This window comes from Lissotriton vulgaris, chromosome 12, assembly GCF_964263255.1.
Source record: "Lissotriton vulgaris chromosome 12, aLisVul1.2, whole genome shotgun sequence".
In the NCBI taxonomy this organism is placed as follows: domain Eukaryota; kingdom Metazoa; phylum Chordata; class Amphibia; order Caudata; family Salamandridae; genus Lissotriton; species Lissotriton vulgaris.
Window position 1 is genome coordinate 267594729 of NC_141700.1, and position 26071 is coordinate 267620799.

Here is a 26071-nt window from a genome sequence, read left to right on the forward strand (position 1 = left end):
TCATTCCCCTCATTGTGTAGTACTTTGTGACATTTCACTGTGGTGCTAATGAGCATCAAAAAGACAAGGACCACTAAGTATGGAATTTTTCATATCTAAGTGGGCTTTAAATAATATGGAATGGCAAATTTGTAGTGATACCCCAAATAAGACCACCCTGCCTAGTGTCTCCACTTGGTGAATTATCAGTCTAGAAACTGTCGACCGAACCAATTCTGTTCAAATGAGCACAGGCTCCAGTGACATGTGCAAGAGTATGCTCAGTAGAAGGTCAACGCACGCCTTCTGGAATGGGTCTAGCTTCGATAGACAGATACAGAGCTATGTAAAGACTGACACAGCTCTAGTGCTCTGTTCACACTGTCAGGACACAGCATCACTGGAGCAGAACAATACTAGACTCTGGGTATATTCCACATACCTGGCCCTGATCTACCCTAAAGCTGGTTGCTGCTACTTTTCAAAGCTGGAGCAATTTTACGACGTAGAGGAAAATAAAGTGCATCTAAGTGGAGTTGGCAACACAGGGTACATCAGGCAATTCTGAGTTAAGAACAGTGGCACACTTTCTATCTTTGAGATATTTATGCCAGTGCTGAGCGGTCTCACTGTGAGGCTTTTTGTCCCTGGCCAAGCTCAATCAAACTGCTTCCCCTTGAGGATATCACTTCCAAGACTTAGCACTGCCCGAGCTTCCCTTTCAAAAACCTATTCTAAGCTGGAGAACTACCAGGTATCACCCCTTTCAGAAGCCTATCCCAAGACGAACTCAGTGACACTGCATCCTTTTCTTTAGCACATCCCAAGACTGGGATCCATGACGCAGCATCCCTTTCAGAAACCTATCCCAAGACTGAGAACTGCCTAGGGCATCCTGTTCAGAAATCTATCCTGAAGACCAATATCAGTTACATATGATGGTTTCAATTTGAGAAATCAAACCCAAGACACTTTCACGTGGCACCCATTTTAGAGAACAATGCCAAGTCAGAGCTCTGCCACAGAGCCTCGGCGTTTGAGATGTTGTTATCACACCGAATCTCATACATCCAGCACGGCTGACGGCATCTTTTTGCAGTAGTGGCTGGTGTGCAAGCGGAATGGTGGGCAGGTGGGAGGCAGGGAGAGGGACAAAGAAAATAGTAAAAAAAACCAAACAAAAAACTTACCTTCTGCATTGCGCCTTCTGAAAGCCGCTCTTCTGCTTCTTCCTCTCTGCAGACAGAGTCCCCCAGCCTCCCGTGGCCAAACCTGACGCTGCTCTCATGCATGAAAGCAGCATCAAGATTGACATGAGCACCGAGGATTTGCGCTCCCAGGGAGACTGGGAGCCTCAGCCTGCTCTCTCTCCAACCCAGCAATGCAGCAGGGTTGGAGACAGCTTCACTGCGCATGTGGGTTTGGCCGGCCTGAGATGGCCGGCCAAACCCACATGCGCACTTGAAGACGGTGCTCATCACTCCCCCACCTGACTTGCCCAGTGATGGTCCCGCCCCCAAGCCTCAGTAAATGAAAGAAAAATAAAACTATAATAAATAGGTTTTAGCATTTTTTATTTTAGGTTGGCGGGCCATGCTGTCTTCAATCTATTATCACACTGCCAGTCACCCTCAAGGCCAAGCTCCCCCACACCTCCATAAGATCAACGCACAGCCTGAGCTCTGCCTTACTGCCTCTCTTCGCCTAATGAATGTGAGGCACACAATGTTGTCGAGAGCATGTGAGCAAGCACTGTAACACCTGTTCTATGTTTGGTTATTTATGGAACAGTAAATAACATTTCAACAACAAGGACTTCCCTCTAATGAAAGTTAATTAACAAATGATGCTATTCTACACCTTAGTTACAGGCACAAGGGTATTGTTAGCTGGTCAAATAGTAAGGAACGTATTTTAATTTTTATTGCATATACGAATTAATCAGTTACTGAATAACCTGAAACATTGTAGTGTGGCAATGATGACGTCTTATTGTAACAAGTATGAACCTGTTTTATGTGCATGTTCTCAAAATAAAGATTTTGGCAGACTACATCAACACTAAGCCTGAATGCATAGCGTCCCTGTGAGAGACCACGATCACATCCAGACTTTAATAAACTAAGTTCCTACGATACGTCAATGCCAAGGCCGAGATTGTGCTTAATGACTCCACTGAGGTATCAAGTAGAAGGCAAAGCTTGCTCATGGTGCTCCACAGTGTAATATGCAAAGCTCTGCCTCCTAGAGTGATTTCAGTCATAAGGTCGTGCTCGCCAGCACTGCCTTCCAATGCAACATCAGCCCCAAAGCCAAGGTCCTAAGCTCTCAAACGCTGCATCCCAGTATGATATCAATCCCAGGGCCAAGCTCGATCACGCTGCTCGCAGTGTGACATCAATCCCACAGCAAAACTCGCCCACCCTGCCTCCCATTGTGATGTCATTTCCAAGGTCGACTTACCAACACTGTCCTCCAGTAAGATATGAATCCCATGCTTCTCAATGCTGCTCCACAGTGCAGTATCAATCCCAAGGACAAACTCTGCCTCCCAGAGCAATATCAATCCTTAGGTCAAGCTCACTTACGCTGCTCACATTGGAATGTTATATCATTCCCATGGCCTTGGGACTGATATCATTCTGGGAGCTACGTGAGTGAGCGTGGCTCCCCAACACATCTTCCATGTGTGATATGAATTATATGGAAAAGCTTGTCAATGCTGCTTTCCAGTGCAATATCAATCATAAGGCCAAGCTTGTCAACGCTGCAGCTCAGTACAATATCAATCCCAAGGTCGAGCTTGTCAACGATGCCTCCCAGTGCAATATCAATCCCAAGTATCAGAAGGCCAAGCTTGTCAGCGCTGCAACCCAGTGCAATATCAATCCCACGACTAAACATGTCAACGCTGTCTCCCAGTGCAATATCAATCCCAAGTATCAATCCCAAGGTCAAGCTTGTCAACTCTGCCTCCCAGTGCAATATCAATCCCAAGGGCAAGCTTGTCAACTCTGCCTCCCAGTGCAATATCAATCCCAAGGGCAAGCTTGTCAACGCTGCCTCTCAATGAAATATCATTCCCAAGGTCAAGCTTGTCAACAGTGCCTCCCAGTGCAATATCAATCCCAAGAGCAAGCTTGTCAATGCTGCCTCCCAGAACAATTTAAATCCCAGGGCCAAGCTTGTCAACATTGCTTCTAATGCAATAACAATCCCAGGATAGAGCTTGCCAACGCTGCCTCCCAGTGCAAAATAAATCCCAAAGCCAAGCTAGTCAACGCTGCCTCCCAGTGCAATATCAATCCCAAGGCCAAGCTAGTCAATGCTGCCTCCCAGTGCAATATCAATCCCAAGGCCAAACTCATCAACACAACTTCTGAATGCAATATCAATCCCAAGGCCAAGCTAGTCAACGCAGTTTTCCAGTGCAATATCAATCCAAAGGCCAAGCTTGTCAATGCTGCCTCCTAGTCCAATATCAATCCCAAGACCAAGCTTGTCAATGCTGCCTTCCAGTGCAATATCAATTCCAAGGTCAAGCTTGTCAATGCTGCCTCTCATGCAATATCAATCCCAAGGCCAAGCTTGTCAACGCTGCCTTCCAGGGCAATATTAATCCTAAGGCCAAGCTTGTCAATGCTGCCTCACAGTGTAATATAAATCGCAAGGACAACATTGTCAACACTGCCTCCAGTGCAATATCAAGCTCACGGCCAAGCTCGTCAACGCTGCCTCCTGGTGCAATATTAATCTCAAGGCCAAGCTTGTCAACGCTGCCTCTCAGTGCAATATCAATCCCAAGGCCAAGCTTGTCAACGCTGCCTCTCAGTGCAATATCAATACCAAGACCAAGCTTGTCAACTCTGCCTCCCAGTGCAACTTCAATCCAAAGACTAAGCTTGTCAACGCTGCTTCTGATACAATATCCATCCGAAGAAGAGGCTCTCCAACAGAAGAGCGAGCACTGTCATAGAATTTGCTGCATTATACTGCATAGTTTGCCTTTTCTGCAGCATAATTTAGTCAACCCAACTGCATAATGTGGTTCTACCCTGCTGCACAAACCCAGTAGGCTTGGCAATAATTGCTCTGAAACATACTCCAATTCTCAGAACTTACTCACCTTTATCTATCAACCGTTCTGTCGATTCTTTTTAACGTTGCCCGTCGCTCCAACTGCAGTACAAGCACCACTCCATTCCTCCCACATGAGGCATTGATCCAGCAAAGCAAACAGTCCCACCATACTTCATTTTCTCATCACACCCATCCTTCTTATTCCTGGCCATCATCTCTCATTTAACTGGTGCAATATTCTGCAAGTGAGGAATGTGCTCTACCACAAAATGAAGTTCCTGCATAATCATGAATCACCTCAACGTCTGGAGAGAGGTTTGACGATTTATTGTCGGGAAATGAAATACTTATTGTCTAAATATATCTTAAAAGGCACGCCACAAAACCTATCTTAATGATTCTGACCTCAAATGCACGTCAAAGACTCTCCTTCTTGTATATTTTTCACATGTTCTCAATGTCCTCGAAGCATCAGAAGCCATCTAACAAGAATTGCACTTTTCAAAAAATAGCATTTATCGTCTTACAAAAGGCGCGCACCTGGCAAACATGATTTTTGTGATCACACATCTACCTGCCTCCTTAGCATCCTAATGGCTCAATGTGTACAGTCTAAACCTTCCACATTCAAACCATGGACTAACTCTACACATTTGCTTTCTTCCAGAAACCTTTTTACGCCCAATAGCTTAAATGAATCTTTCATGTGCCTGCTCACTGATACGCTGGAATAACCAAGGCGCTATTGGAACACTGCAAAACCACTGCACGCTGCAAAACCAGCCGCCAGTAACAAAACAGGCCACCCGCTGCAAAACAAGCCCCCATGCTTCTGGCCTCCCGGGGAAATGCTCGAGGCCCGCAACAGGTTTCGCATTTACGAGAGTTTGAGCTATTGGCATTGTAAAGGATGTATGATGTTACAATGCAAACTATTACAAAGCATACCTTTACAACACAGTTTTTACAATGTAACTTTCATTACAATGCAAGCCATTAAAACACATGTTCCATTACAACGAAAATTACTATTCCAACACCGGCCTGTGCTTACCTCTGTGAAGGTGCTGCTTTGTGAGGGCTATGAGTTGTAATGGCAAGCGTTGTAATGGCATGCGTTGTAATAAAACTTGTGTTGTATTGACTGCATTGTAAAGGCATTGGGTTGCAATGCCTGCGTTGTAATGGATGTTTTCCATTGTAAATGTAGCTTAAACTCTCACAAATGCGAGACCTATTGCATTGCGAATACTTGTTTGTAAAAGCTCTCCATGCCGCGCTTTCGCTTTATTGGAGGCTGCGTCCCTTTCTTTAGACGAGTCGATTCTAAAAAAAAAGGACTGAGGCCGCCATGAAAGTGAAAGTGCGGTATGAGGCACTTTTACAAAAAAAGAATTTCTTTGTCAAGTTGACAATGAAATGCTTTTTTATGTAAAATCGCCCCATGCCCCGGTTTCACTTTAATAGCTGCCGCAGACCTTTCTTTAGACTAGACTCATCTAAAGAAAGGGGCATGGCCCCTATTAACGGAAAAGTGCTGCATGGGGTGCTTCTACACAAAACAAAAAAAAGTCAATAAATAGGAAAATTACATTTGGCTGCGTTCGGCGCGCAAATAATACAAATGTGTGACCACACTGTGGCGTGCCATGCTATTAAAATGTAATAATAAAGCGTTAGGAGAGCGCGTTTCTTGCCTGCAACAGCAGGCAAGTGAAATCAATTTTTTTTAAAATAGTGCTTGGGGGCTGTAATTAAAGCCTACCGAGTACCAACACACGTAAGAGGGCCAGTGCTTATAGGAGGTTACAAGATGAGACAAGGCAGTACTAACGATGGACTACTAAGCCCACAGACCTAAGAAAAACCACAGTTTAACAAGCATTTGCAATGCAATAGGTCTCGCATTGGGAAAGTTTGAGCTATTGGTATTGTAAATATCAATTTTTTATTTATGTTTTGTTTTTGAAAATAGCGAAATTAATAGCTTTGTCATTTACAATGCCAATATTTATAACTTTCGCAAATGTGACACCTATAGCATTTGTAATGCAATATGTGTTGTACTTACGTGACTTACATGTATTGATATAACAAATAACAATGCTTTAAAACATTTTTAATAATTAATACTTATGTAAAAGTTATTGCAATTTATAATAGCAATAGCTTACACTTTTGGAAACAACTTTGGTGAAGATTATGTTCAGTGTATTTTATTGTGACGAAAATCCAAGAACAGAAGTGAAATATTAACATCTTTTTGTTACATTTGTAATAAAGCTTAAAACATTGAGAGAACATATTTGAACCAGTTGTTGTTGAATGGTTGCACTGATTGATGCTGCGGTGGTGCTGAGTGATGTTGTGATGGCAAACGAGTGATGCTGTGGCGTTCAGTGAAGCTGTGGTAGCGCATAGTGATGTTGTGGTGCCCCTGAGTGATGCTGTGGTGGTGCTGAGTGATGCTGTATGCTATGCTTTGTTTTGTTTTACTATCCTATGTTTTGTTTTGTTATGCTATGCTATGTTTTGCTATCCTATGCTTTGATTTGTTATGCTATGCTATGCTGTGTTTTGTTATGCTATGCTATGTTTTGTTATGCTTTGCTATGTTTTGCTATGCGCCTATTTCAACGGCCGACGGCACCACTACCTCAGGAGTGCTGCCATCGGCCGTTGGACGTTCGAACCTCACCTGCGCAATGGAACGTTCAGCACTGGAGCTGGACGTTCCATAGCTGCTAAGAGGTTAAGCTATACTATGTTTTGTTATGCTATGCAATGTTTTGTTGTGTTTTGTTATGCTATGCTTTGTTTGCTATGCTATGTTTTGTTATGATATGCTATGCTTCGTTGTGTTTGGTATGCTATGCTATGTTTTACTATGCTATTATATGTTTTGTTTTGCTATGCTATGTTTTGTTAAGCTATGCTATATGTTGCTATGTTTTGTTATGCTATGTGTTGTATTTTGTTATGCTATGTTTTGTTTTGCTATCCAATTCTTTTTTTATGCTATGCTATGTTTATTTTTGCTATCCTATGCTTTGTGTTGTTATACTATGCTATGTTTTGTTGTGTTTTGTTATGCTATGCTATGCTTTGTTGTGTTTTGCTATGCTTTATGCTATGCTATGTTTTGTTGTGTTTTATTATGCTATGCTATGTTTTTTATGCTATGTTTTGTCATGCTATGTTTTGTTATGCTATGCTTTGTTATGCTATGCTAAGCTTTGTTTTGTTATGCTATGCTATGTTGTGTTTTGTTATGCTATGCTATGTGTTGTTGTGTTTTGTTATGCTATGCTATGTTTTGCTATGCTTTTCTATACTATGTTTTGTTATGTATGCTATGTTTTGTTGTGTTTTGTTATGCTATGTTTTGTTGGTTTTTGCTATGTTTTGTTATGCTATGTTTTGTTATGCTATGCTTTGTTTTGTTATGTTATGCTATGTTTTGTTAAGCTATGTTTTGTTATACTATGCTATGTTTTGTTTTACTTGATGTTATGCTATACTTTGTTTTGTTATGCTATGTTTTGTTATGTTTTGTTATGCTATGCTATGTTTTGTTATACTATGCTATGTTTTGTTGTGTTTTGTTATGCTATGCTATGTTGTGTTTTGCTATGCGATGTTTTGTTTTGCTATGCTATGTTTTGTTTTACTATGCTGTTTTGTTGTGTTTTTCTATCTTATGCTTTGTTTTGTTATGCTATGCTATGTTTTGCTTTTCAAAGTACAAGGGGACCCAACGGATAGCTAAGTACCATGGGTATAACTACGTTATAAGGAACAAAGGTCACTTAGCGTATTTAAGATTCAAACTGATGCAGTATAGGTACACAATGGAAGCTATACGAGTATCAAGTTTCCAGACCCAGCCGGGAAAGGAGTTTATTTTCTGGAGGCAATATCCAATCTTACAATATAAACAGTATAACTTGACACAAGCCTGTGCCGTACAAACCAGAAGGAAAAAAGCAAGGATAGCGTAAAAGTGAAAGGGGTGTCCTTCAGGCAAAGGAAAAGGAGCAAGGACAGGGTACTGTAAAGTGTTAAAAATTAATCACAGTATCGCCTGGAGTTGGGTGTACACAATCACAATTGAAAATAATACAAGTGTAACCCCACTCATGGGTGTCGACGTTTCGATCCCTTAGCTCGACTAAATACACGGGATCATCATCAGGACTTTTGTAATAGACAACGACATGCCTGAATGTAGTCAATAACGCCTGTTAGGAGAAAAGGAAAAGAGCAGACATTTTTCAGAGACTTAAGAGAGTTTTTTTACATAAATGCCAACTTATGTAACACTTTCTCAGTAAGTGACCACGTGCACAGTGTTTGTGCCCTACTTAAAATCAACAATATTTACATATTCCTCGGATTCGCAGTGTCATGCGTGAAATATTACGTCAAAACGCTGTGTAGTGAGGGTGCTTAGTCTCGGGGAGGAAGGAAATATATCGTGGAGTGAAAAATACCAGTCTGAAGTGACTAAGGGTGGTGCAACTGGGAAGTGCCCTGCCGGTTCAGTAATAAGAACGGGGATGGTCATACCTCAATGAGGTGAAGAAAATAATCTCTAGTGGTTAACGGTCCTTCTCTTCAAAATATGGCAATGGTGCTGCAATAGGAGCAAAGCATATAAGGGAATTAAGGTCGGAGGACCAGGAGAGTCATGGAAGTGTTGAGGAGTAGAATAGAAATGAACCTACCACGTAGATACACGTGATGGAGAGCATTAAAGGGGGTCCGGTGGAAAGTTCCTGCGTTTACAGGTAACTCGAGGTCCGTTTTCAACTGCAGAGGGTAGCAGCTCTGAAAACAAAGTTACACTTAGCTCGATCGTGAGGAAATGGAGGCCGCTTCCCACCCAGGGGTTAGGAATTAAGCTAACATACCTTAGTTCACTCTGTATGTGAACACGGAGTAGTTTTAACAATGCAGGCAGCGATGGCCGTGCATGTCGGGCGCCAACAATGTGGCGTTAGGGACGCTGTAAGGAGACAAGCGGAAACAAATCAGCGCATCATTATGATGTCGAGCCGGTAACCGGGTAGGCAGCGAAGCCAACAATAAACACTCACCACGTCTGGATGTGGGCGCGTCTCTCGTGGGGCTGCTCGGTCGGTGCCTGATGCTTAGCAACGGTCACAGTGTGAGGGCGGACTGGAAAAAGCCTCGCCGGTCACGTGACTAGGGTTGCGAGCGTCATGACTGTAGGAAAAGGCGGGGGCCATCTTGGAGTGGATGGTGGTGCTTACGCTGTGGGGGAGTGCTCGGAATTACCTTAAGTGACAGGAGTGAAACATTGACAGTTTGTGACAAAAAGTGAATTCTAGATTTTTAAATATCAGAACAGAAACCAGGTGATGATATAATTGCAATACTTCTTATTTTTCATACTAGATTTTTAAATATCAGAACAGATACCAGGTGCCGATATAATTACCATACTTCTTATTTTTCACAATTCATGTGTGAATCCAAAGAAGTATTTCTTTGTGGTAACAATCTCTTCAAGAGTCCCAGATTGTTTAATGTACACAGTTATACCAGTTTGTCATCAAGGTAATTTAGTTCAATCAAAGCAAAGTAGTCCAGTCCTCGCTACGGTTGAGTCCTTTTTGGATGGTGTTGAACTGGATGATTGATTTCAGTTCCTCACGATTCAGTATCTGTTGTAGGTTGCCACCTCTCTGGGGTAATTTGATGGCCTTCAGAACGGTCCAACGGAGATCGTCTGCCGTGTGGTTCAAGTGGCCAAAATGTTCAACCAGGGGTGCGTTGGGGGTTCCACATCTTATGCGACTACGATGCTGACTTATTCTTGTTTTTACTTTTTGTGTAGTCTGGCCTACATACATCATGGGGCAAGGACATAAAATCGCATAGATAACATTGTGACTGTTACAGTTTGTGAAGTCCCTCATGTCAACCGTGATGTTATTGTGACTAAACGTGCGCCCCTCTAGTGCCAGATTGCATACAATACATTGTCCACATTTCACGTGACCCCTCAGTGGGGGTAGGCCCCAGTTTGACTCAATTGTGTTCATAGAGGGTGGTGCCGGTAGGGCTGCTCGAACAAGGTGGTCTTTTATATTCCTACTTTTTTTCACCTATCTCGAATAAAATCCGTAAAACAATTTTAAGACATTGGCCAACCTTAAACGCGGGCCAGCTAGCCTTTGACAGACCATTATTTGCTTTTAAAAAAAGTAGGAATATAAAAGACCACCTTGTGCGAGCAGCCCTACCGGCACCACCCTCTATGAACACAATTGAGTCAAACTGGGGCCTACCCCCACTGAGGGGTCACGTGAAATGTGGACAATGTATTGTATGCAATCTGGCACTAGAGGGGCGCACGTTTAGTCACAATAACATCACGGTTGACATGAGGGACTTCACAAACTGTAACAGTCACAATGTTATCTATGCGATTTTATGTCCTTGCCCCATGATGTATGTAGGCCAGACTACACAAAAAGTAAAAACAAGAATAAGTCAGCATCGTAGTCGCATAAGATGTATTGCAATTATATCATCACCTGGTTTCTGTTCTGATATTTAAAAATCTAGAATTCACTTTTTGTCACAAACTGTCAATGTTTCACTCCTGTCACTTAAGGTAATTCCGAGCACTCCCCCACAGCGTAAGCACCACCATCCACTCCAAGATGGCCCCCGCCTTTTCCTAAAGTCATGATGCTCGCAACCCTAGTCACGTGACCGGCGAGGCTTTATCCAGTCCGCCCTCACACTGTGACCGTTGCTAAGCATCAGGCACCGACCGAGCAGCCCCACGAGAGACGCGCCCACATCCAGACGTGGTGAGTGTTTATTGTTGGCTTCGCTGCCTACCCGGTTACCGGCTCGACATCATAATGATGCGCTGATTTGTTTCCGCTTGTCTCCTTACAGCGTCCCTAACGCCACATTGTTGGCGCCCGACATGCACGGCCATCGCTGCCTGCATTGTTAAAACTACTCCGTGTTCACATACAGAGTGAACTAAGGTATGTTAGCTTAATTCCTAACCCCTGGGTGGGAAGCGGCCTCCATTTCCTCACGATCGAGCTAAGTGTAACTTTGTTTTCAGAGCTGCTACCCTCTGCAGTTGAAAACGGACCTCGAGTTACCTGTAAACGCAGGAACTTTCCACCGGACCCCCTTTAATGCTCTCCATCACGTGTATCTACGTGGTAGGTTCATTTCTATTCTACTCCTCAACACTTCCATGACTCTCCTGGTCCTCCGACCTTAATTCCCTTATATGCTTTGCTCCTATTGCAGCACCATTGCCATATTTTGAAGAGAAGGACCGTTAACCACTAGAGATTATTTTCTTCACCTCATTGAGGTATGACCATCCCCGTTCTTATTACTGAACCGGCAGGGCACTTCCCAGTTGCACCACCCTTAGTCACTTCAGACTGGTATTTTTCACTCCACGATATATTTCCTTCCTCCCCGAGACTAAGCACCCTCACTACACAGCGTTTTGACGTAATATTTCACGCATGACACTGCGAATCCGAGGAATATGTAAATATTGTTGATTTTAAGTAGGGCACAAACACTGTGCACGTGGTCACTTACTGAGAAAGTGTTACATAAGTTGGCATTTATGTAAAAAAAACTCTCTTAAGTCTCTGAAAAATTTCTGCTCTTTTCCTTTTCTCCTAACAGGCGTTATTGACTACATTCAGGCATGTCTTTGTCTATTACAAAAGTCCTGATGATGATCCCGTGTATTTAGTCGAGCTAAGGGATCGAAACGTCGACACCCATGAGTGGGGTTACACTTGTATTATTTTCAATTGTGATTGTGTACACCCAACTCCAGGCGATACTGTGATTAATTTTTAACTCTTTACAGTACCCTGTTCTTGCTCCTTTTCCTTTGCCTGAAAGACACCCCTTTCACTTTTACGCTATCCTTGCTTTTTTCCTTCTGGTTTGTACGGCACAGGCTTGTGTCAAGTTATACTGTTTATATTGTAAGATTGGATATTGCCTCCAGAAAATAAACTCCTTTCCCGGCTGGGTCTGGAAACTTGATACTCGTCCATTGCTTCCATTGTGTACCTATACTGCATCAGTTTGAATCTTAAATACGCTAAGTGACCTTTGTTCCTTATAACGTATGCTATGTTTTGCTATCCTATGCTTTTTTTGTTATGCTATGCTATTCTGTGTTTTGTTATGCTATGTTATGCTATGCTGGTGAGGGTGAGTGAGGGTGTGTGAGGGGGTGTGAGGGTGAGGGAGTTTGAGGGTGAGGGGGTGTGAGGGTGACGGTGTGTGAGGGTGAGGGTGTGTGAGGGTGTGTGAGGGTGAGAGGGTTGTGAGGGTGAGGAGGTGTGAGGGTGAGGGTGAGGGGTGTGAGGGTGAAGATGTGAGGGTGAGTGCCGGTGGGTGAGGGGGGAGGGGTTGTGAGGGTGAGAGGGTGTGAGGATGGGTGAGGGGTTGTGAGCGTGAGGGAGTGTGAGGGTGTGTGAAGGTGAGGGGGTGTGAAGGTGAGGGGGTGTGAGGGTGAGTGAGGGTGTGTGAGGGTGAGAGGGTTGTGAGGGTGAGAGGGTGAGGGGTTGTGAGGGTGAGGGGTTGTGAGGGTGAAGGGGTGTGAGGGTGAAGGGGTGTGAGGGTGAGTGTGTGAGGATGTGTGAGTGTGAGGGTGTGTGAGGGTGAGGGAGGGTGAGGGGGTGTGAGGGTGAGGGGTTGTGAGGGTGAGGGTGGGTGAGGGGGTGTGAGGGTGAGGGGGTGTGAGGTTGAAGGCGTGTGAGGGTGAGGGTGTGAGGGAGTGTGAGGGTATGTGAGGGTGAGGGTATGTGAGGGTGAAGGGATGTGAGGGTGGGGTGTGTGAGGGTGTGTGAGGGTGAGTGAGGGTGAGAAGGTTGTGAGGTTGAGGGTGTGTTAGGGTGGGTGAGGGGGTGAGGGTGTGTGAGGGTGAAGGTGAGGGTGTGTGAGGGTGAGTGAGGGTGTGTGAGGGTGGGTGAGGGTGAGGGAGTGAGGGTGTGAGGGTGTGAGAGGGTGAGAGGGTGTGAGGGTGTGTGAGGGTGTGAGTGAGGGTGTGTGAGGGTGAGAGGGTGTGTGAGGGTGAGAAGGGGTGAGGGTGAGGGTGTGTGAGTGTCCGAAGTAAATGGTGGCAGGGCAGACATCATAAGACAAAGAGAAACACAAATGTTAAGATAACAGTGCTCGAAGGGGTTGTGAGAAGGTGGAAATGGGATTAAAGGAGAAAGGATGAAAAGTTAAGTAGGAAAGAGGCCAGAAAGAAGACACAAAGGAGTGGAGTGTGTGGTGGAAACAGGGAAAAGCAGAAAAGAATGAAGATGGATCAGAGAGGGTGCAAGTAGGGTCACATGCGGGAGAAGGAAGACTCCTTAGGAGAGTGTGATGAGGGTCATACTAGAGAGAACAAACAAGAGGACACAAGTGTGCAGAAAAAGAGCGTAAATTAGACATAAGCACAGGCATGACAGGAAGAAGAGCAAGCGGTTCGTATGGGAAAGCCTGCAAGAGAGAACCCACAAAAAGATAAGACGTGGAGAGTGAAATGGGATGTTACAGAATAAATAGTAGAAGGGGAGTGTGTGGGGTATGATTCGAATAAAACAAGGACTGGGCGAGAAGGGAGGGGGGAATGCCAGCAGGAAGGGAGGGGGTGACAAAAGGTGAGCATTTCGTGGCCGCTTTGATGTTCTCAGTGGCCGAGCGGCTCACTGAGAACATCAAAGCAGCCGCGAAATTGCTCCCAAAGCTGCAGGCGGACAAATGGTCCGAGCACATGCAGTGTCCGATCTGTAGACTTTGGGAGCATTTTTGGAAGCCCTACTATACTCTCGCAGAACAACGCATGCGCGTTGGTTCTACGAGACCTAAAAAGGACAATGACTCAAGCCACTGAAAATTATGGGCGAAGAGTGGGTGGAGCTTCTAGTCCTTACCTGAATACATTATACCTCGTAGAGCATCGCATGAGCTGCCCAGGCTCGAGCTAAAAACTGCTTCTTACTCAGCCACATCTGTACTAAATCAGAACCCCTTCCATACTTGTCTCTCTCCAGCAAACTTTACATTACCGGACTCATCTTGCAATGTTTGAGCTCTACACGGAAAGGAGCACACCTTTCAGGTTAGTGAAATTCATTGACCATGCGGACCATTGTCAAAAGACTTTATTATTTGAGTTTGGCTTCTTTTTTCTCTATTGTCATATTTGCCAGTTGCTAACCCTGCTTTTGTGCTCTGTTCCACAGACTGGGCTTTTAAATTGCCAACGATTGAGAATTTAAACACATTGTTTTTTATTAACAAAGCAATAAAACTTGGATATGAATTTGAAAGGGACACATGGTGAGCAGCTTATTTGGGTTAAAAATAAATCTGTTTCATTCCAATTCCTTTTCTGCGACTGGCTACAGGCGCCTGTAGCTGTCTGCTGGGAGCATTCAAGTGCTCTATTTAGGATCATGCATTTCGCGGATGGTTACTCTGTGCGCCACAGACTCAACATAATGAGTTTGGTAATGTAGCTCCTTAATGCACACACAGCCAACCTAGATCTGTCAGCAACGGAAACACCTTCTCCGGTCCTGGTTGTGGCTGACCGAGGCTTTCAGACCCACTTGCTCCACTCACCACCCTGCCTCCTGCCAGGGTTGGATTGGGATGAAAAATTGGTCCAGGCACGATAAAAAAAAAAGTGGCCCACATTTGCATATTGCCTTTACAAAACACCGCTTCGGCGAAATTGTATTTAAAAAAAGGGGGAGAGGGGGAGTAAAAAAATGCACGGATTAGCTTGCACTGGGGAAACACACCTGAATACAAGTGAGGCCACTTTTGCTCTGGCTCCCTGACCCCTCTCAATAAGCATATGTTAATGGGCTGGCCCTGGCTACAGAAAGGGAGTGACACCTCTGCCCTTTGATAAAAGGGAATTAATTGAGGCCCATCTGCCTCCAGAAAGGCCACTCAGGCACCCACTGGGCCTCTGACGGCATCCGAAGAACGCAGAAACTGCCAAATCGCCCCCCAGACTGCTCAAAAAAGCAGCCCACAGCTGGGACTGGACACCAGCCCCTCGGGCATTGCCCGAGTGCCCACGTTACCAATCCGACGCTGCCTCCTGCTGCTCCGTATAACTCTCTGCGGAGATTTATGGCAACCACTACTGTTTTGTGAGGGCTTTCAGTTCTGGGAACATATTTTATCATCAGACATTGCTACAAATGTCTTAAGGAAGACGTGTACACTAGAAACCTATATATTCAAACACAAAATAAAGACATGACTCAAACAGACGAACTCAAACAGCAAAAAATATTTCTGCTAGTAGAAGGTTGCTCGCCATTTGACTACTCAGATGGCAGTGCTAGATTTCAAAAAGCATTGGGAGTGAAGATTCCATTTGAAAAGTAGAATCAATGCAGTCGAGGGATTTCATGAGAAGTGCATTATTCATCTATCTGTGCGATAATGTCACTGAGGTTCAGTCCATCTAGATGAGGTGATTTCAAACTGTACACCCAGACTTTAGTCTGGAGTTTGGTAGTTCTGTCTTGAATAAATGTTCCATAGAAACAAATCTTCATGTCCGCTGGCATATGATGTGTACGTTTACAATGATGGTCTGCAGGTTGTTCAAGTTTTCTATTTGTGCTTCCTGAAGGCTAGGCAGAGAACTTTTACTGTATGGTCGATTTCATTTTGTAAACTTGTCAGCAAGCAATCAAATAAATGATACACTGGAATAACATTTAAGATGTTGTCTCAAGCCATTAGTTGTTGCTGTAACAAAAATTGTGATTGATGATGTTAGTAAAAGGTATGTAAGCGTGAAACACCTTTTAGATTCACAGCAGCTTCAGCTTGTTTGATTTCGGCCCTCACAATAGGCTCATAAAACAGGAGCTCTGAGGTAAGCAATGATTGGAGGATTGTACCTTGTTGAGAATGTGTTTAGGTTTAGATATTATATAAATGTAAATTTGTTGATCTGTTGTGAGACTCTACGCTACACCTTATTGAATACTAATATAGTATTCATATAAGACTTGCTGAGATTTTCTCCTTATAAATTAAGGAAAAGGGACTCTTGTATTTGTCTATTGTAAACCCATCCCCTTTTCCTAAAAAGGGTTCCTCCCTATATAATTTTTGAATCTCAATGATGCAAAGACATATTACTCTTAGCTCCTAGTAGTAGATGATGCTAAATGTAGTGTAATATTGATGACTCTGGGGTCAGTTTCAATACAGATAAGCACCTGTTGGCTTGTTGTAGAGGTCTTCTGTTATCAACCAATGAATACTTCACCTGGGTGAAGGGTGTGTTTAGTATTGCTGCTAGTGCATTTGATGACAGGATTCATACTGTTGGGCTAAGTGATACATTCTCACAGTCTATTTCCTGCATTTATTACTAGAAATATGACATCAATGTATCTTAGCCACACCTGGGGTTGAATAGTGGAAAGAGCAAGTATCAGATCTTTTAGTTTTCCCAGGAAGATATTTGCATAGATTGATGCCATCAAAGTACCAAAAGAGATAGATGAAGCAGCGGATACACCTCTGCTTTCAGAGGTCTCTAGTGCTTGTTTTGGAAATGTTCAGTCTGTGTGTCAGGAAGTAGTTCTGGAGGTGATGCTCACCACTTAGGACTTAGTGATCCCTGCAGAGTAATGGCACTCTCTTGACTCATGCTTCACTATGCAAAGAACACAACACGCAACTTTAGTCCCAACAACAAAATACATTTCCCAGGTGGCCATGAATTCTCATGTAGTCTGAAGAGGCGGTGGACATCTTTGATATCTTGATATAACTTCCCTCCTGGCACACGTCATCTTTGCTCATGATACAATGCTACTAAAGACATGCCCTTACTAGGCAGATCTGGATTAGTTTTTAAAAAGGCCATTAGCTTTTTTTTGGATATATTGAAGAACTTTGGAAATATAGAGAAGTATTTCTAAAAGTTGTGATGTTTATTGGATAGGGTTAAAAGCAGTGTTGGATGGCTCATGAGAAATTAGTGATCTCTCCCATCCTAGTGTTAGGTCGTCATGTTTCATCCAATGATGAGTGCTGTTTGAGTCACATTGGCTTTCTTCAGGACTGAGGTGCTAGGAACAAAAACCTATACAGTGAACACACACACACACTAAGGCATGCGTATGGGGCTACTGGAGAGGCAAGATGGCGGCCGTGGCGTGGGCTGTGTAAGCTGCCCTGACCCTCACTCCGGGCTGCAGGAAGAGAATTTGTTTTGCAGCGGTCCTAGGCATCCCAGGATAGAGGGGCGTTCGATATCAGCCATATGGATAAATGCGGTGAAGATTCATAAAATAGTAATTTGGACAAAGCAAACAAGTTTATCGGCTGCTCGGAGCACTTCTCTGGTGTTTGGGAAGGAGTCTATGATCGCCGCGCATACCTGTGCTGACCTTCGGCGGCTTTGGTTCCTGTTTGCTCTTGCAGGCTATACGGACAAACGCGCTGACAATTCTGCATCTTTGTTATACTGGCAGTATACTCTGCTATATGGACAATGCGGTGAGGACCCCGTAAAAAGACTATCGGCTCCCGTGAGTACTTCTCCGATGTTTCGGGGAGGAGTCTTTGGCTCTCGGGAACATCTGTGGTGATGACTTTTATTCTTTGTCAGATCCGTCGTCAGATGAGAGTACTAATCTTAGTAAAGACTGGATCCACTATCATGAAGGCAGTAGTACGGAGGACGAACTAAGGTTAAATCCGGTCTCACCAAATTCTGCTGTTTCCACTATCAAAAAAGTGAGAAAAAGAGGGTCCCGCCGTACCAAATCTAAGAAAGAGCTCCATGAAGGTATGATCTTAGAGAATATGATGGGAGGACTAGGATTAGAACCAGAACCAGATCTGTCCGAAATGCCAAGGACTGATGCTGAAAAGAATCAAAATGAACAGAGCCTGTCCCAAGAGATAACTCTCTCTACAATTTACAATACTATGATGAATCATAGAGCAGAGATCAAAGCTGAAAACACGCGTACACAGGCAACTTGTTGTAAAGTGAAGAACGCTGTCAGGCGAGTGATTAAAAATTGTTCTGATGCGGCTGTTAGAGTAACGGAAGCCAAGTCCAGAATCTCTGCATTGGAGGATGACATGTCTGCCCAAAATCTTGAGATGGACTCCATTAAGGCACATCGTTATGATCTCAGTTATAAACTATCCGAATTGGAGAATCAAGCACGCAGGAATAACTTGCGTATTTTAGGCATTCCTGAGAAGAAAGAGGGATCTGACATCCGTAAATTTGTTTGCGAACTTTTTGCCGAAGCCTATCCTGAATTGACTCTCTGGGACTGGTCAATGGAAATCCAAAGAGCCCATAGGTTTCCGTTTACAGCTAGGAAACCCCGGGAAGGAGAAGAAGATCGTCCAAGAGCTATCTTAGTGTGTTTTAATAATTTTCTAGCAAGGGAAGCTATATATGCATTAGCCAGGCCAGACAAAAGGGGGTTGGCCAAAGATTGTAATTTTTTTGTTATGCCAGATTTTTGTCAGGTAGCGGTTTCCAAGCGCTGGCATCTTCACCAGCTTATACCAGGTTTTCAAGGTAAAGGGGCTACGGTACATCTCCAGAACCTGGCAAAGCTTAAAGTTATAGCAAAAGGTCAGACAAGGTTCTTCTTCTCCCAGATAGAGGCTAAGGAATTTCTGGTGTCTCTGTAGATCTGGATACTTTGAGTACATTTTCTAGTATTAGTAATAGTAACTCAGCTCTCATTACTCTATTCACCTGTGTGGGTGTTTTTTCTTATTTGTTTCTTTCTGCTTTAGGGGAATCCGCTGTTTTGCTTTTAAGTTCACTATGAAGAATATTCTCTTTCCTACCCGGGGAGGGGGGGGGTGCGGCACTCCATAATTCGCAGGGACTGACAGTCCCTGGGCCTCATATGGTGGGTTGGGTGGGAAGGGTGATGTGTAAGGGGTTTTGGGATGGGATTGAGGTGGTGGGTATCGGGTGTAGGTGGTGGGGGGGGGGTGAAAAATCATCAGCAGCAGCCAAGTTGTTTATTAAAGTGGTTCTTTTTTTCCAGAAAGCTTCAGATAGCGACAGGGTATATAAAATGTTAAGAGATTATCCCTTCTATGCAGTATTGATCCTCCGTTGTGCATTTTTGTTTTGGAAACGGATAGGAAATTAAAGATTTGTACTCTGAATGTATGCAGGCTCAAAGAAAAGGGATGTATTAGTCAGAATTGTTCAGCTGTTACATATTGATTTATTGTGTCTGCAAGAAACTCAAATTTCATGGGCTAATATGGGGTGTTTGATAAATTTAGGGTTAGAGTTGGTGGTTTGTTCGACACAAACAGGGATCAAGAGAGAGGTGGGTATTTTAATGAAACATGGCCTGGGTGTATGTACAAAATCCGCAGAAGATAAATGGGGCCGGTGGGCAATCAGTAAATTTAAGATTGGTCAGTATAGATTTACGCTCTGCAATGTATATGGTCCTAATGCTGGATGATTCTGAGCTTATGAATTATTTGAATGTAGAATTAGCCCAATGGCCTCAACCAGTGGTGATGTGTGGTGATTTTAACATTCATATAGACGCTAATATGGATTTAAGAAAGAATGTGGCATATATAGGTAGAAAGAAACAGGTATTTACATCACTACGGGATTGATGTTAGATCACGGGCTTTACGATGTGTGGAATATATTATATGCTGATGACCCAGGCTTTACATTTTTTTCAGCCCCACACACTAAATTTGTACGTTTAGATTATTTTTTTGTTTCATCATCACTTTTAGGAATGGTTAGTATCGAGATTCAGCCTAAACTTGTATCTGATCAAAACCCCTTAATAATTGAACTCACATTGGGCCCCCAGCTAAAAGAGGGAAACCGATCTTGGTCTTTTGAAAGGAATTTATTATTGGATGATGAGTATCTCCAATTTATGGCTAAGACAATACAGGAATTTTTTTAACTCAACAAAGGAACGGCTCCGAACCAAGTCGTTTGGGATACTTTCAAATCCATAGTTAGGGGAGAAACTCTTCGTTTTTCAAACTTTAGACGGAAAAAAATATGAGCTAAACATAAAAATGACTTTGATTTGGTCATATTAGCTGAGCGGAAATTAGCTGAGAGGATTAGACTCGGTTTAGACTCAGTCGAAGCTCAGAGAGACCTTACTGTTAAGCGGGCTGCAGCTTACGCCAATATTGCCGATCAAATTGCGTTAAAATATGTTCAGCATAAGGAAGAAGCATACGAACTTAGTGAAAAAAACTGGGAGAATTTTGGCTAAAAGATTAAGGCAGAAAGCATTTTTTAATGATATTTCTAAGATTACTGATGTAAATGGGGTATTGCAAGAAACTAAAGAGGGTGTTTTAGAAGCCTTACAAAAATGTTATCAATCATTGTATAGCGTTTCTCCGGTGGAGTCGCTAGGATTGAATAAAGGAGAATATCTGGAAGATTTGGATACCGAGGTACTTTCGGATGTAAAATAAAATTTACTATCCGCTCCCATAGTTTGGGAAGAAGTAGAGGCTGCTTTATTAGGTCTGGCGCTTGGTAAAGCTATGGCCCCTGATAGTATTCCACTGGAATTCTACCGTACTTTTTGGAAAATACTTAAAAGTGAGTTAACAGAGATATGCCAAGAATCCTTCTCGGGTAATTCTCCAGATTCATGGATAGAAGCAATTATCGTAATCTTTAAAAAAAATGGGAAAAAGGATACTGAAATGGGGTCCTATAGACCAATCTCGTTGCTCAATACAGATAGCAAGATCTATTCAAAGATAATGGCTAACAGGCTGAACGATCTTATGCCGAGCTTAGTTTCTAAAAGGCAGCACTGGTTTATTAGGGATAGAGACACAACAGATCATGTAAAAAGGATTGTTTCCATGCTGGACTGGTCACAGGCTACTAATTACCCTGTTGCAGTGGCCCTGTTAGATGCAGAAAAAGCATTTGACAGGGTGTCTTGGAGGTTCTTGTGGTCAGTCCTAGCATGGAAGGGATTTCCGACGGAATTCAATAAGCTATACAGAAACTATATGCTCAGCCAAGAGCTGTAATACGTATCTCGGGTAGACTCTCAGGGAATATTGTAATAACAAGGGGTATGAGACAAGGTTGTCCGTGTTCCCCCTTGTTATTTGCTCTTTACATTGAGCCCTTTTTAAATACCCTAGAAAACAACGTTGAAATTAAACCAGTTAAGATACATAATCGTTTGTATAAGGTATTTGCGTACGCAGATGACGTTGTAATCGTAACGCCAGACATTAGTACCGCATTTCCTCGGATAGTAGAAGCAGCTGACAAATTCGGGAGACAGTCAGGTTATAAATTAAATGTCACTAAGACGCAATTAATTCATTCAGAAGCCGGTCGTCCGAGTGACATAAACTTTGAATCAGAAGCTATGTATTTAGGTATTAAAATCTCAGCTAAAGTATAGGATATCGCTCGTCTAAATTTGGATCCAATTATAGCTTCTGCAAACAAGATGCTGGAAAGGATTAATAATCTTCATCTATCTTTATACGGACGCACCAATGTTCTTAAAATGCTTATTTTTCCCAAATTTTTATACATATTTCGGACGATCCCCCTACTTATTTCAACCTAATTTTTTTACCCGTATTGATAGAATGTGCTCTAGGTTTTTGTGGAGCTGTTGTCTTTCTAGGAGAGCTTTTAAATATTGTATGTTACCTATATCTAGAGGGGGATGGAGGATACCTCATTTTCGCTTCTATTATTGGATAGCTTTATTACAACATATGGGCGTCCTGTTTTTGCAGGATGATCCCACAGAAGAATTTGCCAGCCCGTCCATTTATGAGATGCTACTGGGTGGAGAGGCTCGTCAATGCCTAGTGCGGATAATCGAACCTAGTTATTATAAGAAGATAACATTTTAAGTTATCTCGACTGCTTTTGAAATTTGGAGGAAAGTGAAAAAGAAAATCGGCCTATACTCGAATTAAAATGTTTATACTCCGCTCAAAAATTGCCCCCTCTTGCCAGAAGTGTTTAGAGATCAGGTTATGGTTAGATGGTACCGAGCCGGAATTTGTCAACTGGGAGATCTTTTTCATTCAGGACAATCAGCTTGTTTCGTTTGATTTTCAGCAGCAGAAATGTAAGCTACCTCAAACAGAATTTTTTTAATATCTCCAGCTCCGTAGTTTTTTGGAACAGAAAATAACCCAAAAATTGATTATACCTACTAGGAAAAAGGTTATAGAAGCAATCAGACTAAGATCCCGAATGGGTCCTTTGTACCTGCTATTCATGGAAAAGTCAGGGGATGACCTTGTGGCTTGGGAGGTAAAATGGCAAAATAAACTAGGGATAGATCAAATCAATATAGAGAGAATAATTGCATTATCTATAAATGTTCTATTTAATGGGCCCTTAAAAAACCAACACTTCATGTCCATTTTTTATATTATACTCCTGAGAAATTGGCAAAATGGAATTCTACAAGAGGGAATAAATGTAATCGTTGTCAGGTACTTGCAGCGGATGCGTCTTACATGTTTTTTCAATGTCCTAAACTTAGTCTTTTTATTAAAGACGTGGAATATTTTTTAAATCATAGTTTCGATATCCAACTGCAGTTATCTGCGGAGATGGTGATTTTTGGTTTACAAGAAAATCCGGTTAGATCTTGGACTGAAGCTGAAGAAGGCTTTATTTTCATTTGTATGTCTATTTTCCGACTATGTATAACTACCCAATGGCTCGATGTAGAACCACCGATTTTTCACAGTTGGCAATCTGGATTATTGTCCATATATCATTTAAAGTCTGCGGTTTATAAATCTAAGGGCAAGAGAAGGAAAATGTTGGTCTTGAAATTGTGGTCACCTTTATCTAATTGGTTATGAACATATGAACTTTTTGCTGTTCTATGCTTTATTGACATTAAGCTGTAATTATGTCAATTTTGTTTATAACGGCACTAAAAAAGATGGATTGTGTATCATGATTGTTTATGTATTTCTGTCTGCTTGCTGATATAAAATTTCAATAAATATAAAAAATGTAAAAAAGGCATGAGTATGTGAGGTTGAGCAGTCGTAACACATGATTTTTTACTCAACTTCTTATTGCATTTTAGTTGCTACTGATTAGGGAAACACGGATTCAGAGGGAGGCAGTGCCTATAGTTACACTTTCATCAAGGTCAACCACCTGCTGAATTGCATTTTTTGAGAGACTCAAAGGTATCACAATGGATTCAGTGAAGTTGGCTTAGGTAATGGTAAGCACTATGAGGAGAGCCAGAGTGCATCACTGTACATTAAAAATGCTGCAAGAGTGGAGTTCCCTAGAAAGATAGGAGGTGGGAATGTGTAGGGTAATGTGTGCATGAGTGCAGGTGAAATGTGTGTGAGGAACCTCTCTGAAGGCCTTGCTCTAAGGGCCACCTTGGCTTCAAGTGCAAAAAATAGCCCGGTAATACAATATCAGTAGGAGTTGTGTTTTTTAATGGGGAATAACACGCTAAAATGTTCTTGCGGTATAACCCCAACACTCACTTTTGCTCGTGCGATTTTCTGTAAGAAATTGTCCGTGCAATACAGAAGGAAGCAGAGGTTTAGACTTAAACTGGAAGACTATGCCAATGTCTCCTGTGGTACGGCCAACTAGCATTGGAAGATAAGATGAAGCACCACAGGGTGGATACCAAAAGAGGATGGGAGTAGGGAAACAGTGCCCAGCCAGGTACAACAAACAGGGAAGAGTGCGAGAAAGAGGACAGATGCATTCCGACAGATACAAAGAGTCAAGAGGGACAAGGACGTTAGGCATTATTAAACAACAAAGGGCCAGTATGGGGAAATTAGTGAAGGAATATAAAAGTGACTGTGCTGTGACACCAATAGCCCCACTAAATTAACTAGAACTATACCGCAGTCTCCTGCTTCGGAAATTGTCTTCACACACATACTTTGTGAGGATCTCTGTCTCATATACCTTTTCCACATTGATAGTTACTGTTCCTGGGAGTCCATTTTGTATTTTACGACTTTTTCTCAATTCAGGTATGGTCTCATTCTTCCATTCCCACCTGCTCTGTCAGTGAGGTTTTATTGGCTTGGGATTTTCCTCTAAAGCAGATCATCAGTTCAGGGAGACGCGCACGGCTCCTTCGTAATCCCAGACCATCTTCTAACGCACGCATCTTCCTCGATGAAGGCCGTTGCTCACCTACACACCGCGGGGAAGTGGTAATCTGGTAGCTTCCAGCTGTGCTAATCAAGGCTTATCTGCAGTACAGCATGGCTCAGCTTTTCAGATTGGTGCTTCCAAATCCTGCTAGGTCCTGCTGTGTGTTGAGCAAAATCCTATTTCCAGGAACATCCACCAACTAGAACGAGCTATTGTACTGCGGATATCCTGCCGGGCCGCCACCCAGTGCATAATATTGTTCGAGGATTGTAGATGGTGGCACCTGCACTCATTTTATGGACCTGGACTTATTTTTCACATCTGACTTTGACCCAGGTTAAGGACAAGAAAGACAGAAAGGGAGGGCGAAGAGAGAGAGATAGGAAAATACTGACAACAGAAGAAAGCATGGACGAAAAAGAAACCGAAGGAGTTAAACAAAAAGACAGAAAGTGTAGAGTGGTGGATGGAAGATGCATAGTGTAGAATCAAGAACTGGTGGACTAAGTGTTCAGCAACCGCCCATTGTAGCCTTTGTCAGCACCAGCAAGTGGGCCCCTCACTTTTGTTTTTACAGTTTAAGTACTGCAGCCTCCCAGACAAGGACACTATAAGATTGTCACATGGCATCTGGATTTGTTTATATGGTTGGACACACACTAAATAGTTGCAAACAGAAAATGTCCATCAACAGTCTCGGCCCCTATCATTAAATGTACCTCTGCTGTTGCTGAATGCTCAGCACGTAGAAACATGGAACAAGCGACATAAACATAGAATGCCTTAGTGTACCAGTATGAAAAGTTATTTGCCCTAGTAAGCCAATCCCACCATGTAAACAAAATCAGCCCCGGATAAAGTGTACCAGAACTATGCAGGTCATAGATGTGCTGAAAAGACTCTCTGGTTGGCATCTGCACACACTGGTATTTTACTCCACCAGCCAATGTGTTTTCACCCCTCAGAGGTACTGAGGTTCTCTTAAACCACGACAAGAGTCTAATCTGGTGCGTCTGCACACCTCAAACCTTGGGAGCTAAACAAGCATTGGCAAAGTCTAAGGTCTGGCTATAGTGTTCAAAACTATGCAACAAAGACATGCACAAAGACTGTTTGCATGTGCTGAATACATTGAATGCACAAATGTTGTTTACCATGTATGAGCTAGGCCTTTTGGTTTTGCCAGTACTGCGAATAATGCATCAAAAAAGGATTGATTTCTTTATAGAATGCTTATAGGATGTAAAGATGTGACAGTGGAATGACTGAGTGTACTTCTTAGAAGTGACATAGGGCCCTGTGCATTCCACTTTAAGCCCTACATGGAAGGCAGGAATGATACACCACACAGCCAAAAGCATACGGTTGGACAGAACAACTCATTTGGGAAGAGCCAAAGGCCATTCTGAGGTTCTGTAATTCTCGAGTCTGACTCCATTTTGTTCTGTGCCACCATTTTGTGTTGCCCTCGCGTAGGCCTGTGAAGGTAGCCTGGCGAATAAAGTGGCCTGGCCTTCTTAGTTCATGTATACATTAACTAGGTTTCTTTTTGACTCTGAAATGAACTGTAAGAAACTGACCTCTTCACCTGAATCTGACCTCGCAAAGCCAATTTCCCTGATCGATCTTTGTCTGAAATTGCCAATCAATGTTCAGGACATCGTTAACTTTTAGTTTCCTTGCACATGCCTTATCTTGTTCAGCATCTGTTACCATTTCTTTTTTATGTTTCTTCATTACGTGGGTTATGCTTTCAATTATAGGTTTGTCCGG

At 42.9% G+C, this 26071-nt stretch overlaps 1 protein-coding gene across 4 annotated transcripts in view; it reads right to left on the minus strand.

Moving 5' to 3' along the window:
* LOC147673925 (death-associated protein kinase 2-like) overlaps window positions 1-26071 on the minus strand; it is a 682889-nt gene that overhangs the window by 261498 nt on the left and 395320 nt on the right. The window lies entirely within an intron of this gene.